The 13,834-nt window shown below is 42.9% G+C and overlaps 1 long non-coding RNA gene across 1 annotated transcript; it reads left to right on the plus strand.

The window, feature by feature from the left end:
* Nucleotides 1-8,573: 8,573 nt before the first annotated feature.
* Nucleotides 8,574-9,891, plus strand: LOC308704360. The gene is made up of 2 exons (XR_014031800.1): nucleotides 8,574-8,735; nucleotides 9,538-9,891. It is a non-coding gene; the product is annotated as an uncharacterized lncRNA (long non-coding RNA).
* The last annotated feature ends 3,943 nt before the right edge of the window (nucleotides 9,892-13,834 follow it).

A 13,834-nucleotide genomic window follows, 5' to 3' on the forward strand; every position in this document is an offset into this window, starting at 1 on the left:
TGACTTGTATATGCATTTGTTTATTGTGTGATGGTGACTTTGATTCATTCTTTTACTAATTTATTAATATTTCTCATTGTTGTCAGTAAATAAAATACAATTAATTAATGCTTTATTTATTGTTTGAAGGAAAATGTAGATGTTCACTATATACACATCTAGAGTGTATTCATGCATAGCTATGTCATATGATATACATTACATTTTGTTTGTTTTATTGAATTATATAATTTACAGTAAAAAGTAATATAATTAATTGATCAGCATTTATCGTTGTTATTATTGTATGTTTTGGGCTGGGAGCAATGCAATTCATTCTGGGGTAATATTAATTTTTAATAATGATACTTATATTTTTCGAGTATAAAATCAACAGTTTTCTCCAAAGGTGAATCTCCCTTTGTGCAGACATTACAAACGCTGAGGAAAACCGTTCTAGGTAGGGCTGTCGAGTAAATGTGAGGTAAATGTATGTATGTATATGTATGTATGTATTTATACATGCATATATATATATAATATAATATATATATATATATCATGGGTTTGCAAACATATTATGAGATTTTATACACAGGAAAAAACCTATAAGGTTGAATATCAATATATATTTTCTTAAATAATTATATAATACATTTAAAAAAATGCATTTTCTGTTATTTATAGGCCTGAGGGATGAAACGATAGTTAAATTTAACAAGAAAAAGAGGAAAACAAAGCAGTAAGCCACTTTTGCTTATGGATGAAAATGTTTGGATATAAAATAAAGAAATTAACAACATATTCAAGAGATGACAATTTTGGGATTTCGTAATAAAAATAAATATCGTTAAGGATAAAACGGTGGGTCACATTAGTAGGGTTAAATATAAGAACTTAAATCAACCCTAAATGTACTCACAAAATAAATGGGCAGCAGTTTCTTCAAAAAGACCACAAAATGAGCAAGTTTAATCAATATCATGATATTTACAGATAGATGAATTAAACGTGTCGTTCAAATCTTTTAAGTTGTTGCGCGTGTGATAACGCGTCGTAGGTCACATGATATCGTCAACATGGCAGATGTCCGGTTCTCATTCATACTCAACGAGATCTGGCTATAAAGTACCTACTCTTTTAGCGCTCATTAAGTAAGTACTCATTGAAATTAAGTACCTACTCATTGAGTATGCGGTTTCGAACGCAGCCCCTATTGTAATTGTTAATTTTCCCATGATGTAACATTCAGACATAAAACTGATCGGGCAGACCAAACCGTAAGTCGTGGAGACTTGAAACTTTGGGGGCTGATAGTACTCACACCGCCTACAGCGTCACCAAGGCCCGCCCCGATCGGCCTGACGGGGGCGCTACAGCGGGCAAAAGTACGAAACGGCTCATAACTCATCAACCGTGAGGCGTAGGCTCAAGTGTCTTATATCGCTGGAATCCTTGGCTCGAGGCGGACCAGATGCATGCCTCGGATTTGCTCGTCACCCTGGGAAAATTTTAGGGTATTTGGGGTTTTTCCAAAAACCTACTTTCGCGAACTAGTCCTAGGTTTTTGGCCCGACCGGAACCAAACCAGTGCGGCAAGATTCTCTGGAGTCTGATTGTCAATAATTATCAAAAAAAAGTGTAAATTTCGCTTCACGGTCCCTAAGGGCCGCCAAAATGTTCGAAGTGGGAGGAGCCCATTTTGCTTAATTGGCTATAACTCGTGAACGGAACGAGATTTTTGCACCAAACTCAGCACACGCATGTACGAGCTCATTCTGTGGTCACGTGAAAAAGGGCGCAGCGACTGGCCACTTGGTGGCGCTATGGTGTCAAAATGATGTATTTCTATGGAAAAAACACATGAAATGGCTGAAAGCGGCCATCTTGCTGTCTGATTTGCATACAAGCTCACAAAATCGGGCATGCGCATGCGTCACGTGATCCTGAAGAAGCTTGAAAACTTTCATGGACGTCGGGCCATTGGTGGCGCTTTAACTGTCATAAAGGTGAGAAGGCCTCTGTATTACCCTATGCAAAATGACATTTAAATGACTGAAAAATGGGGGGAAAAGAGCAGAGCTTCACCAAATTAGCTGAGCACATGCGCCATATTATTCTAAAGAAGCGTGCAAACTTTTATGGAGATCGGGCCATCAGTGGGGGTGTCACAGTTTAAAAGGTAAAAAAAAAAATGCACCACATTTCCATGATAAATGAGCTAAAAGGGCAACAAACGTTCTTTTTCCTCTCCGAGGCACATGTTAGAAGGCTGGATAAAGTTTTTGGAACGCAGCAGCGCAGACGGCAAGCGCCTAGACCCTATAGTTTTTTTTTAGAGGCCTTTTTGTGGCCCTTTTTTAGCCACTTATTAGGGGTTCAAGCACTTCAGTGCTGAACACCTATTGTAATTGTTAATTTTCCCATGATGCAACATTCAGACATAAAACTGATCGGGCAGACCAAACCGTAAGTCGTGGAGACTTGAAACTTTGGGGGCTGATAGTACTCACACCGCCTACAGCGTCACCAAGGCCCGCCCCGATCGGCCTGACGGGGGCGCTACAGCGGGCAAAAGTACGAAACGGCTCATAACTCATCAACCGTGAGGCGTAGGCTCAAGTGTCTTATATCGCTGGAATCCTTGGCTCGAGGCGGACCAGATGCATGCCTCGGATTTGCTCGTCACCCTGGGAAAATTTTAGGGTATTTGGGGTTTTTCCAAAAACCTACTTTCGCGAACTAGTCCTAGGTTTTTGGCCCGACCGGAACCAAACCAGTGCGGCAAGATTCTCTGGAGTCTGATTGTCAATAATTATCAAAAAAAAGTGTAAATTTCGCTTCACGGTCCCTAAGGGCCGCCAAAATGTTCGAAGTGGGAGGAGCCCATTTTGCTTAATTGGCTATAACTCGTGAACGGAACGAGATTTTTGCACCAAACTCAGCACACGCATGTACGAGCTCATTCTGTGGTCACGTGAAAAAGGGCGCAGCGACTGGCCACTTGGTGGCGCTATGGTGTCAAAATGATGTATTTCTATGGAAAAAACACATGAAATGGCTGAAAGCGGCCATCTTGCTGTCTGATTTGCATACAAGCTCACAAAATCGGGCATGCGCATGCGTCACGTGATCCTGAAGAAGCTTGAAAACTTTCATGGACGTCGGGCCATTGGTGGCGCTTTAACTGTCATAAAGGTGAGAAGGCCTCTGTATTACCCTATGCAAAATGACATTTAAATGACTGAAAAATGGGGGGAAAAGAGCAGAGCTTCACCAAATTAGCTGAGCACATGCGCCATATTATTCTAAAGAAGCGTGCAAACTTTTATGGAGATCGGGCCATCAGTGGGGGTGTCACAGTTTAAAAGGTAAAAAAAAAAATGCACCACATTTCCATGATAAATGAGCTAAAAGGGCAACAAACGTTCTTTTTCCTCTCCGAGGCACATGTTAGAAGGCTGGATAAAGTTTTTGGAACGCAGCAGCGCAGACAGCAAGCGCCTAGACCCTATAGGTTTTTTTTAGAGGCCTTTTTGTGGCCCTTTTTTAGCCACTTATTAGGGGTTCAAGCACTTCAGTGCTGAACACCTATTGTAATTGTTAATTTTCCCATGATGCAACATTCAGACATAAAACTGATCGGGCAGACCAAACCGTAAGTCGTGGAGACTTGAAACTTTGGGGGCTGATAGTACTCACACCGCCTACAGCGTCACCAAGGCCCGCCCCTATCGGCCTGACGGGGGCGCTACAGCGGGCAAAAGTACGAAACGGCTCATAACTCATCAACCGTGAGGCGTAGGCTCAAGTGTCTTATATCGCTGGAATCCTTGGCTCGAGGCGGACCAGATGCATGCCTCGGATTTGCTCGTCACCCTGGGAAAATTTTAGGGTATTTGGGGTTTTTCCAAAAACCTACTTTCGCGAACTAGTCCTAGGTTTTTGGCCCGACCGGAACCAAACCAGTGCGGCAAGATTCTCTGGAGTCTGATTGTCAATAATTATCAAAAAAAAGTGTAAATTTCGCTTCACGGTCCCTAAGGGCCGCCAAAATGTTCGAAGTGGGAGGAGCCCATTTTGCTTAATTGGCTATAACTCGTGAACGGAACGAGATTTTTGCACCAAACTCAGCACACGCATGTACGAGCTCATTCTGTGGTCACGTGAAAAAGGGCGCAGCGACTGGCCACTTGGTGGCGCTATGGTGTCAAAATGATGTATTTCTATGGAAAAAACACATGAAATGGCTGAAAGCGGCCATCTTGCTGTCTGATTTGCATACAAGCTCACAAAATCGGGCATGCGCATGCGTCACGTGATCCTGAAGAAGCTTGAAAACTTTCATGGACGTCGGGCCATTGGTGGCGCTTTAACTGTCATAAAGGTGAGAAGGCCTCTGTATTACCCTATGCAAAATGACATTTAAATGACTGAAAAATGGGGGGAAAAGAGCAGAGCTTCACCAAATTAGCTGAGCACATGCGCCATATTATTCTAAAGAAGCGTGCAAACTTTTATGGAGATCGGGCCATCAGTGGGGGTGTCACAGTTTAAAAGGTAAAAAAAAAAATGCACCACATTTCCATGATAAATGAGCTAAAAGGGCAACAAACGTTCTTTTTCCTCTCCGAGGCACATGTTAGAAGGCTGGATAAAGTTTTTGGAACGCAGCAGCGCAGACGGCAAGCGCCTAGACCCTATAGTTTTTTTTTTAGAGGCCTTTTTGTGGCCCTTTTTTAGCCACTTATTAGGGGTTCAAGCACTTCAGTGCTGAACACCTATTGTAATTGTTAATTTTCCCATGATGCAACATTCAGACATAAAACTGATCGGGCAGACCAAACCGTAAGTCGTGGAGACTTGAAACTTTGGGGGCTGATAGTACTCACACCGCCTACAGCGTCACCAAGGCCCGCCCCGATCGGCCTGACGGGGGCGCTACAGCGGGCAAAAGTACGAAACGGCTCATAACTCATCAACCGTGAGGCGTAGGCTCAAGTGTCTTATATCGCTGGAATCCTTGGCTCGAGGCGGACCAGATGCATGCCTCGGATTTGCTCGTCACCCTGGGAAAATTTTAGGGTATTTGGGGTTTTTCCAAAAACCTACTTTCGCGAACTAGTCCTAGGTTTTTGGCCCGACCGGAACCAAACCAGTGCGGCAAGATTCTCTGGAGTCTGATTGTCAATAATTATCAAAAAAAAGTGTACATTTCGCTTCACGGTCCCTAAGGGCCGCCAAAATGTTCGAAGTGGGAGGAGCCCATTTTGCTTAATTGGCTATAACTCGTGAACGGAACGAGATTTTTGCACCAAACTCAGCACACGCATGTACGAGCTCATTCTGTGGTCACGTGAAAAAGGGCGCAGCGACTGGCCACTTGGTGGCGCTATGGTGTCAAAATGATGTATTTCTATGGAAAAAACACATGAAATGGCTGAAAGCGGCCATCTTGCTGTCTGATTTGCATACAAGCTCACAAAATCGGGCATGCGCATGCGTCACGTGATCCTGAAGAAGCTTGAAAACTTTCATGGACGTCGGGCCATTGGTGGCGCTTTAACTGTCATAAAGGTGAGAAGGCCTCTGTATTACCCTATGCAAAATGACATTTAAATGACTGAAAAATGGGGGGAAAAGAGCAGAGCTTCACCAAATTAGCTGAGCACATGCGCCATATTATTCTAAAGAAGCGTGCAAACTTTTATGGAGATCGGGCCATCAGTGGGGGTGTCACAGTTTAAAAGGTAAAAAAAAAAATGCACCACATTTCCATGATAAATGAGCTAAAAGGGCAACAAACGTTCTTTTTCCTCTCCGAGGCACATGTTAGAAGGCTGGATAAAGTTTTTGGAACGCAGCAGCGCAGACAGCAAGCGCCTAGACCCTATAGGTTTTTTTTAGAGGCCTTTTTGTGGCCCTTTTTTAGCCACTTATTAGGGGTTCAAGCACTTCAGTGCTGAACACCTATTGTAATTGTTAATTTTCCCATGATGCAACATTCAGACATAAAACTGATCGGGCAGACCAAACCGTAAGTCGTGGAGACTTGAAACTTTGGGGGCTGATAGTACTCACACCGCCTACAGCGTCACCAAGGCCCGCCCCTATCGGCCTGACGGGGGCGCTACAGCGGGCAAAAGTACGAAACGGCTCATAACTCATCAACCGTGAGGCGTAGGCTCAAGTGTCTTATATCGCTGGAATCCTTGGCTCGAGGCGGACCAGATGCATGCCTCGGATTTGCTCGTCACCCTGGGAAAATTTTAGGGTATTTGGGGTTTTTCCAAAAACCTACTTTCGCGAACTAGTCCTAGGTTTTTGGCCCGACCGGAACCAAACCAGTGCGGCAAGATTCTCTGGAGTCTGATTGTCAATAATTATCAAAAAAAAGTGTAAATTTCGCTTCACGGTCCCTAAGGGCCGCCAAAATGTTCGAAGTGGGAGGAGCCCATTTTGCTTAATTGGCTATAACTCGTGAACGGAACGAGATTTTTGCACCAAACTCAGCACACGCATGTACGAGCTCATTCTGTGGTCACGTGAAAAAGGGCGCAGCGACTGGCCACTTGGTGGCGCTATGGTGTCAAAATGATGTATTTCTATGGAAAAAACACATGAAATGGCTGAAAGCGGCCATCTTGCTGTCTGATTTGCATACAAGCTCACAAAATCGGGCATGCGCATGCGTCACGTGATCCTGAAGAAGCTTGAAAACTTTCATGGACGTCGGGCCATTGGTGGCGCTTTAACTGTCATAAAGGTGAGAAGGCCTCTGTATTACCCTATGCAAAATGACATTTAAATGACTGAAAAATGGGGGGAAAAGAGCAGAGCTTCACCAAATTAGCTGAGCACATGCGCCATATTATTCTAAAGAAGCGTGCAAACTTTTATGGAGATCGGGCCATCAGTGGGGGTGTCACAGTTTAAAAGGTAAAAAAAAAAATGCACCACATTTCCATGATAAATGAGCTAAAAGGGCAACAAACGTTCTTTTTCCTCTCCGAGGCACATGTTAGAAGGCTGGATAAAGTTTTTGGAACGCAGCAGCGCAGACGGCAAGCGCCTAGACCCTATAGTTTTTTTTAGAGGCCTTTTTGTGGCCCTTTTTTAGCCACTTATTAGGGGTTCAAGCACTTCAGTGCTGAACACCTATTGTAATTGTTAATTTTCCCATGATGCAACATTCAGACATAAAACTGATCGGGCAGACCAAACCGTAAGTCGTGGAGACTTGAAACTTTGGGGGCTGATAGTACTCACACCGCCTACAGCGTCACCAAGGCCCGCCCCGATCGGCCTGACGGGGGCGCTACAGCGGGCAAAAGTACGAAACGGCTCATAACTCATCAACCGTGAGGCGTAGGCTCAAGTGTCTTATATCGCTGGAATCCTTGGCTCGAGGCGGACTAGATGCATGCCTCGGATTTGCTCGGCACCCTGGGAAAATTTTAGGGTATTTGGGGTTTTTCCGAAAACCTACTTTCGCGAACTAGTCCTAGGTTTTTGCCCCGACCGGAACCAAACCAGTGCGGCAAGATTCTCTGGAGTCTGATTGTCAATAATTATCAAAAAAAAGTGTAAATTTCGCTTCACGGTCCCTAAGGGCCGCCAAAATGTTCGAAGTGGGAGGAGCCCATTTTGCTTAATTGGCTATAACTCGTGAACGGAACGAGATTTTTGCACCAAACTCAGCACACGCATGTACGAGCTCATTCTGTGGTCACGTGAAAAAGGGCGCAGCGACTGGCCACTTGGTGGCGCTATGGTGTCAAAATGATGTATTTCTATGGAAAAAACACATGAAATGGCTGAAAGCGGCCATCTTGCTGTCTGATTTGCATACAAGCTCACAAAATCGGGCATGCGCATGCGTCACGTGATCCTGAAGAAGCTTGAAAACTTTCATGGACGTCGGGCCATTGGTGGCGCTTTAACTGTCATAAAGGTGAGAAGGCCTCTGTATTACCCTATGCAAAATGACATTTAAATGACTGAAAAATGGGGGGAAAAGAGCAGAGCTTCACCAAATTAGCTGAGCACATGCGCCATATTATTCTAAAGAAGCGTGCAAACTTTTATGGAGATCGGGCCATCAGTGGGGGTGTCACAGTTTAAAAGGTAAAAAAAAAAATGCACCACATTTCCATGATAAATGAGCTAAAAGGGCAACAAACGTTCTTTTTCCTCTCCGAGGCACATGTTAGAAGGCTGGATAAAGTTTTTGGAACGCAGCAGCGCAGACGGCAAGCGCCTAGACCCTATAGTTTTTTTTTTAGAGGCCTTTTTGTGGCCCTTTTTTAGCCACTTATTAGGGGTTCAAGCACTTCAGTGCTGAACACCTAGGCTGCGTTCGAAACCGCATACTTCCCTACTATTTAGTATGGGAAAAAGAGTAGGCGAGCGAAAAAGTATGTACGAATCCAAAAGAGTAGGCGAGAATTACCTGGGTGACGTACTAATTATCGCAAGATTCGGACTTAAGTGCGTTCGAATATGCCTACTTTCCTACTATATAGTAGGCGAAAACAGTACGTGAAGGAAGCAGTACGTTCGAAACATCAGTATTCATAAAAGAGTAGGCGAGAAGTTCCCGGATGGCTTACTGCTTCCAGCCAGATTTTTGAGTGCTCGACCGATGGATACTCTTCTATCCCAGGAGGCCACGCGAGAGGATACGTCACAAAAAAGAAGAAGAAGGATAGGTCATACTCGAACGTGACGGAAAGGATGACGGACGAGACTCAAATGTGAGTATTACAAATCAAATGATCGCATGTGTTGAACTACTGTACAGTAAACTGTTGAATTGTTTAAGGTGTAAAGACGCTGTATAGGCTATTTGTGATTTTGCTGTAAATCACATTTTATTATGTATAGCTAACAGAGAAGCTCCAGTAAGGACACATACGTCTCCAAAGTGGATTTGCATACATTTTAAACCGTATACATCTTAAATACAATTACTAAATGTCTATTTAATATCTGGCAAGAAACTCTTCTATAAGAATTGCAGATTACTATATGAAATAGGCATCTGAGTGATGTATGTGTGCTATTATGTAGAACAAATCTATAAAGTAACTAAACATAAGTTATCTATTTTATTTGTCCATTAGTTGATAAATTGAGGAACATTTATATTGGATAAAAACTAAAAGTTAAAACAACCTCAACATGTAAATGTAGTGTTGAGCTCATAAATCACAGAGGTAACGTGAGTCTGGTCTGGATGTTAGAGTGGCTCATGAAGCTGAATGCTGCCATCAAAGACTTTGTGACATTACAGAAATGGATAACAACAACTATTTAAATATTAAGTTGTAGTTTATTTTAATTATTGTAATTTCAAACAGAGCTATTACAGCACTTTTCTGATTCTTGATTTCTGTGCATTTGCTGCACAGCTTTTGTGGTGGAGCAGGACCTGCAAAGAAAGATGATGGCGGCATTTGTGGAAAAAAGCATTTTTGTCATCTAAATAATACTGAAATCAAATGACATTGTGATGTTAAAATTACTGCTTTTGTGTTATGTTTGTGCATTTTGTAGGATCTGAAATGTCAGCAGACTGGTGTGAGCACTGAGGACGAAGAGCACAGAGCTGAATCCTGGAGATGGTGCCATGGATGAGACCCTCCATCACTCCACCTGCCCTTATGAGAACCTCCACCTGCCCTCATGAGACCCACCATCACTCCACCTGCCTTTATTGCCTCAGATTGTGAAGCACAACACATCACGCAACAACCTCAGGCACGAGGGAACGGCTCACCTCTGGCGGTCAGCTGATTCATCAGAATAAATCTGCAGAATGGGCACCGCTGTGTTGAGATGGCAGAAGGATGTGGGGTTCAGTGCCTGTAGCCTACATACATGATTGTAATAAAGCTTTGTTTCATGTGTTGACTTGTATATGCATTTGTTTATTGTGTGATGGTGACTTTGATTCATTCTTTTACTAATTTATTAATATTTCTCATTGTTGTCAGTAAATAAAATACAATTAATTAATGCTTTATTTATTGTTTGAAGGAAAATGTAGATGTTCACTATATACACATCTAGAGTGTATTCATGCATAGCTATGTCATATGATATACATTACATTTTGTTTGTTTTATTGAATTATATAATTTACAGTAAAAAGTAATATAATTAATTGATCAGCATTTATCGTTGTTATTATTGTATGTTTTGGGCTGGGAGCAATGCAATTCATTCTGGGGTAATATTAATTTTTAATAATGATACTTATATTTTTCGAGTATAAAATCAACAGTTTTCTCCAAAGGTGAATCTCCCTTTGTGCAGACATTACAAACGCTGAGGAAAACCGTTCTAGGTAGGGCTGTCGAGTAAATGTGAGGTAAATGTATGTATGTATATGTATGTATGTATTTATACATGCATATATATATATAATATAATATATATATATATATCATGGGTTTGCAAACATATTATGAGATTTTATACACAGGAAAAAACCTATAAGGTTGAATATCAATATATATTTTCTTAAATAATTATATAATACATTTAAAAAAATGCATTTTCTGTTATTTATAGGCCTGAGGGATGAAACGATAGTTAAATTTAACAAGAAAAAGAGGAAAACAAAGCAGTAAGCCACTTTTGCTTATGGATGAAAATGTTTGGATATAAAATAAAGAAATTAACAACATATTCAAGAGATGACAATTTTGGGATTTCGTAATAAAAATAAATATCGTTAAGGATAAAACGGTGGGTCACATTAGTAGGGTTAAATATAAGAACTTAAATCAACCCTAAATGTACTCACAAAATAAATGGGCAGCAGTTTCTTCAAAAAGACCACAAAATGAGCAAGTTTAATCAATATCATGATATTTACAGATAGATGAATTAAACGTGTCGTTCAAATCTTTTAAGTTGTTGCGCGTGTGATAACGCGTCGTAGGTCACATGATATCGTCAACATGGCAGATGTCCGGTTCTCATTCATACTCAACGAGATCTGGCTATAAAGTACCTACTCTTTTAGCGCTCATTAAGTAAGTACTCATTGAAATTAAGTACCTACTCATTGAGTATGCGGTTTCGAACGCAGCCCCTATTGTAATTGTTAATTTTCCCATGATGCAACATTCAGACATAAAACTGATCGGGCAGACCAAACCGTAAGTCGTGGAGACTTGAAACTTTGGGGGCTGATAGTACTCACACCGCCTACAGCGTCACCAAGGCCCGCCCCGATCGGCCTGACGGGGGCGCTACAGCGGGCAAAAGTACGAAACGGCTCATAACTCATCAACCGTGAGGCGTAGGCTCAAGTGTCTTATATCGCTGGAATCCTTGGCTCGAGGCGGACCAGATGCATGCCTCGGATTTGCTCGTCACCCTGGGAAAATTTTAGGGTATTTGGGGTTTTTCCAAAAACCTACTTTCGCGAACTAGTCCTAGGTTTTTGGCCCGACCGGAACCAAACCAGTGCGGCAAGATTCTCTGGAGTCTGATTGTCAATAATTATCAAAAAAAAGTGTAAATTTCGCTTCACGGTCCCTAAGGGCCGCCAAAATGTTCGAAGTGGGAGGAGCCCATTTTGCTTAATTGGCTATAACTCGTGAACGGAACGAGATTTTTGCACCAAACTCAGCACACGCATGTACGAGCTCATTCTGTGGTCACGTGAAAAAGGGCGCAGCGACTGGCCACTTGGTGGCGCTATGGTGTCAAAATGATGTATTTCTATGGAAAAAACACATGAAATGGCTGAAAGCGGCCATCTTGCTGTCTGATTTGCATACAAGCTCACAAAATCGGGCATGCGCATGCGTCACGTGATCCTGAAGAAGCTTGAAAACTTTCATGGACGTCGGGCCATTGGTGGCGCTTTAACTGTCATAAAGGTGAGAAGGCCTCTGTATTACCCTATGCAAAATGACATTTAAATGACTGAAAAATGGGGGGAAAAGAGCAGAGCTTCACCAAATTAGCTGAGCACATGCGCCATATTATTCTAAAGAAGCGTGCAAACTTTTATGGAGATCGGGCCATCAGTGGGGGTGTCACAGTTTAAAAGGTAAAAAAAAAAATGCACCACATTTCCATGATAAATGAGCTAAAAGGGCAACAAACGTTCTTTTTCCTCTCCGAGGCACATGTTAGAAGGCTGGATAAAGTTTTTGGAACGCAGCAGCGCAGACAGCAAGCGCCTAGACCCTATAGGTTTTTTTTAGAGGCCTTTTTGTGGCCCTTTTTTAGCCACTTATTAGGGGTTCAAGCACTTCAGTGCTGAACACCTATTGTAATTGTTAATTTTCCCATGATGCAACATTCAGACATAAAACTGATCGGGCAGACCAAACCGTAAGTCGTGGAGACTTGAAACTTTGGGGGCTGATAGTACTCACACCGCCTACAGCGTCACCAAGGCCCGCCCCTATCGGCCTGACGGGGGCGCTACAGCGGGCAAAAGTACGAAACGGCTCATAACTCATCAACCGTGAGGCGTAGGCTCAAGTGTCTTATATCGCTGGAATCCTTGGCTCGAGGCGGACCAGATGCATGCCTCGGATTTGCTCGTCACCCTGGGAAAATTTTAGGGTATTTGGGGTTTTTCCAAAAACCTACTTTCGCGAACTAGTCCTAGGTTTTTGGCCCGACCGGAACCAAACCAGTGCGGCAAGATTCTCTGGAGTCTGATTGTCAATAATTATCAAAAAAAAGTGTAAATTTCGCTTCACGGTCCCTAAGGGCCGCCAAAATGTTCGAAGTGGGAGGAGCCCATTTTGCTTAATTGGCTATAACTCGTGAACGGAACGAGATTTTTGCACCAAACTCAGCACACGCATGTACGAGCTCATTCTGTGGTCACGTGAAAAAGGGCGCAGCGACTGGCCACTTGGTGGCGCTATGGTGTCAAAATGATGTATTTCTATGGAAAAAACACATGAAATGGCTGAAAGCGGCCATCTTGCTGTCTGATTTGCATACAAGCTCACAAAATCGGGCATGCGCATGCGTCACGTGATCCTGAAGAAGCTTGAAAACTTTCATGGACGTCGGGCCATTGGTGGCGCTTTAACTGTCATAAAGGTGAGAAGGCCTCTGTATTACCCTATGCAAAATGACATTTAAATGACTGAAAAATGGGGGGAAAAGAGCAGAGCTTCACCAAATTAGCTGAGCACATGCGCCATATTATTCTAAAGAAGCGTGCAAACTTTTATGGAGATCGGGCCATCAGTGGGGGTGTCACAGTTTAAAAGGTAAAAAAAAAAATGCACCACATTTCCATGATAAATGAGCTAAAAGGGCAACAAACGTTCTTTTTCCTCTCCGAGGCACATGTTAGAAGGCTGGATAAAGTTTTTGGAACGCAGCAGCGCAGACGGCAAGCGCCTAGACCCTATAGTTTTTTTTTTAGAGGCCTTTTTGTGGCCCTTTTTTAGCCACTTATTAGGGGTTCAAGCACTTCAGTGCTGAACACCTATTGTAATTGTTAATTTTCCCATGATGCAACATTCAGACATAAAACTGATCGGGCAGACCAAACCGTAAGTCGTGGAGACTTGAAACTTTGGGGGCTGATAGTACTCACACCGCCTACAGCGTCACCAAGGCCCGCCCCGATCGGCCTGACGGGGGCGCTACAGCGGGCAAAAGTACGAAACGGCTCATAACTCATCAACCGTGAGGCGTAGGCTCAAGTGTCTTATATCGCTGGAATCCTTGGCTCGAGGCGGACCAGATGCATGCCTCGGATTTGCTCGTCACCCTGGGAAAATTTTAGGGTATTTGGGGTTTTTCCAAAAACCTACTTTCGCGAACTAGTCCTAGGTTTTTGGCCCGACCGGAACCA

Source organism: Scardinius erythrophthalmus (assembly GCF_964197995.2).
Source record: "Scardinius erythrophthalmus genome assembly, chromosome: 16".
In the NCBI taxonomy this organism is placed as follows: domain Eukaryota; kingdom Metazoa; phylum Chordata; class Actinopteri; order Cypriniformes; family Leuciscidae; genus Scardinius; species Scardinius erythrophthalmus.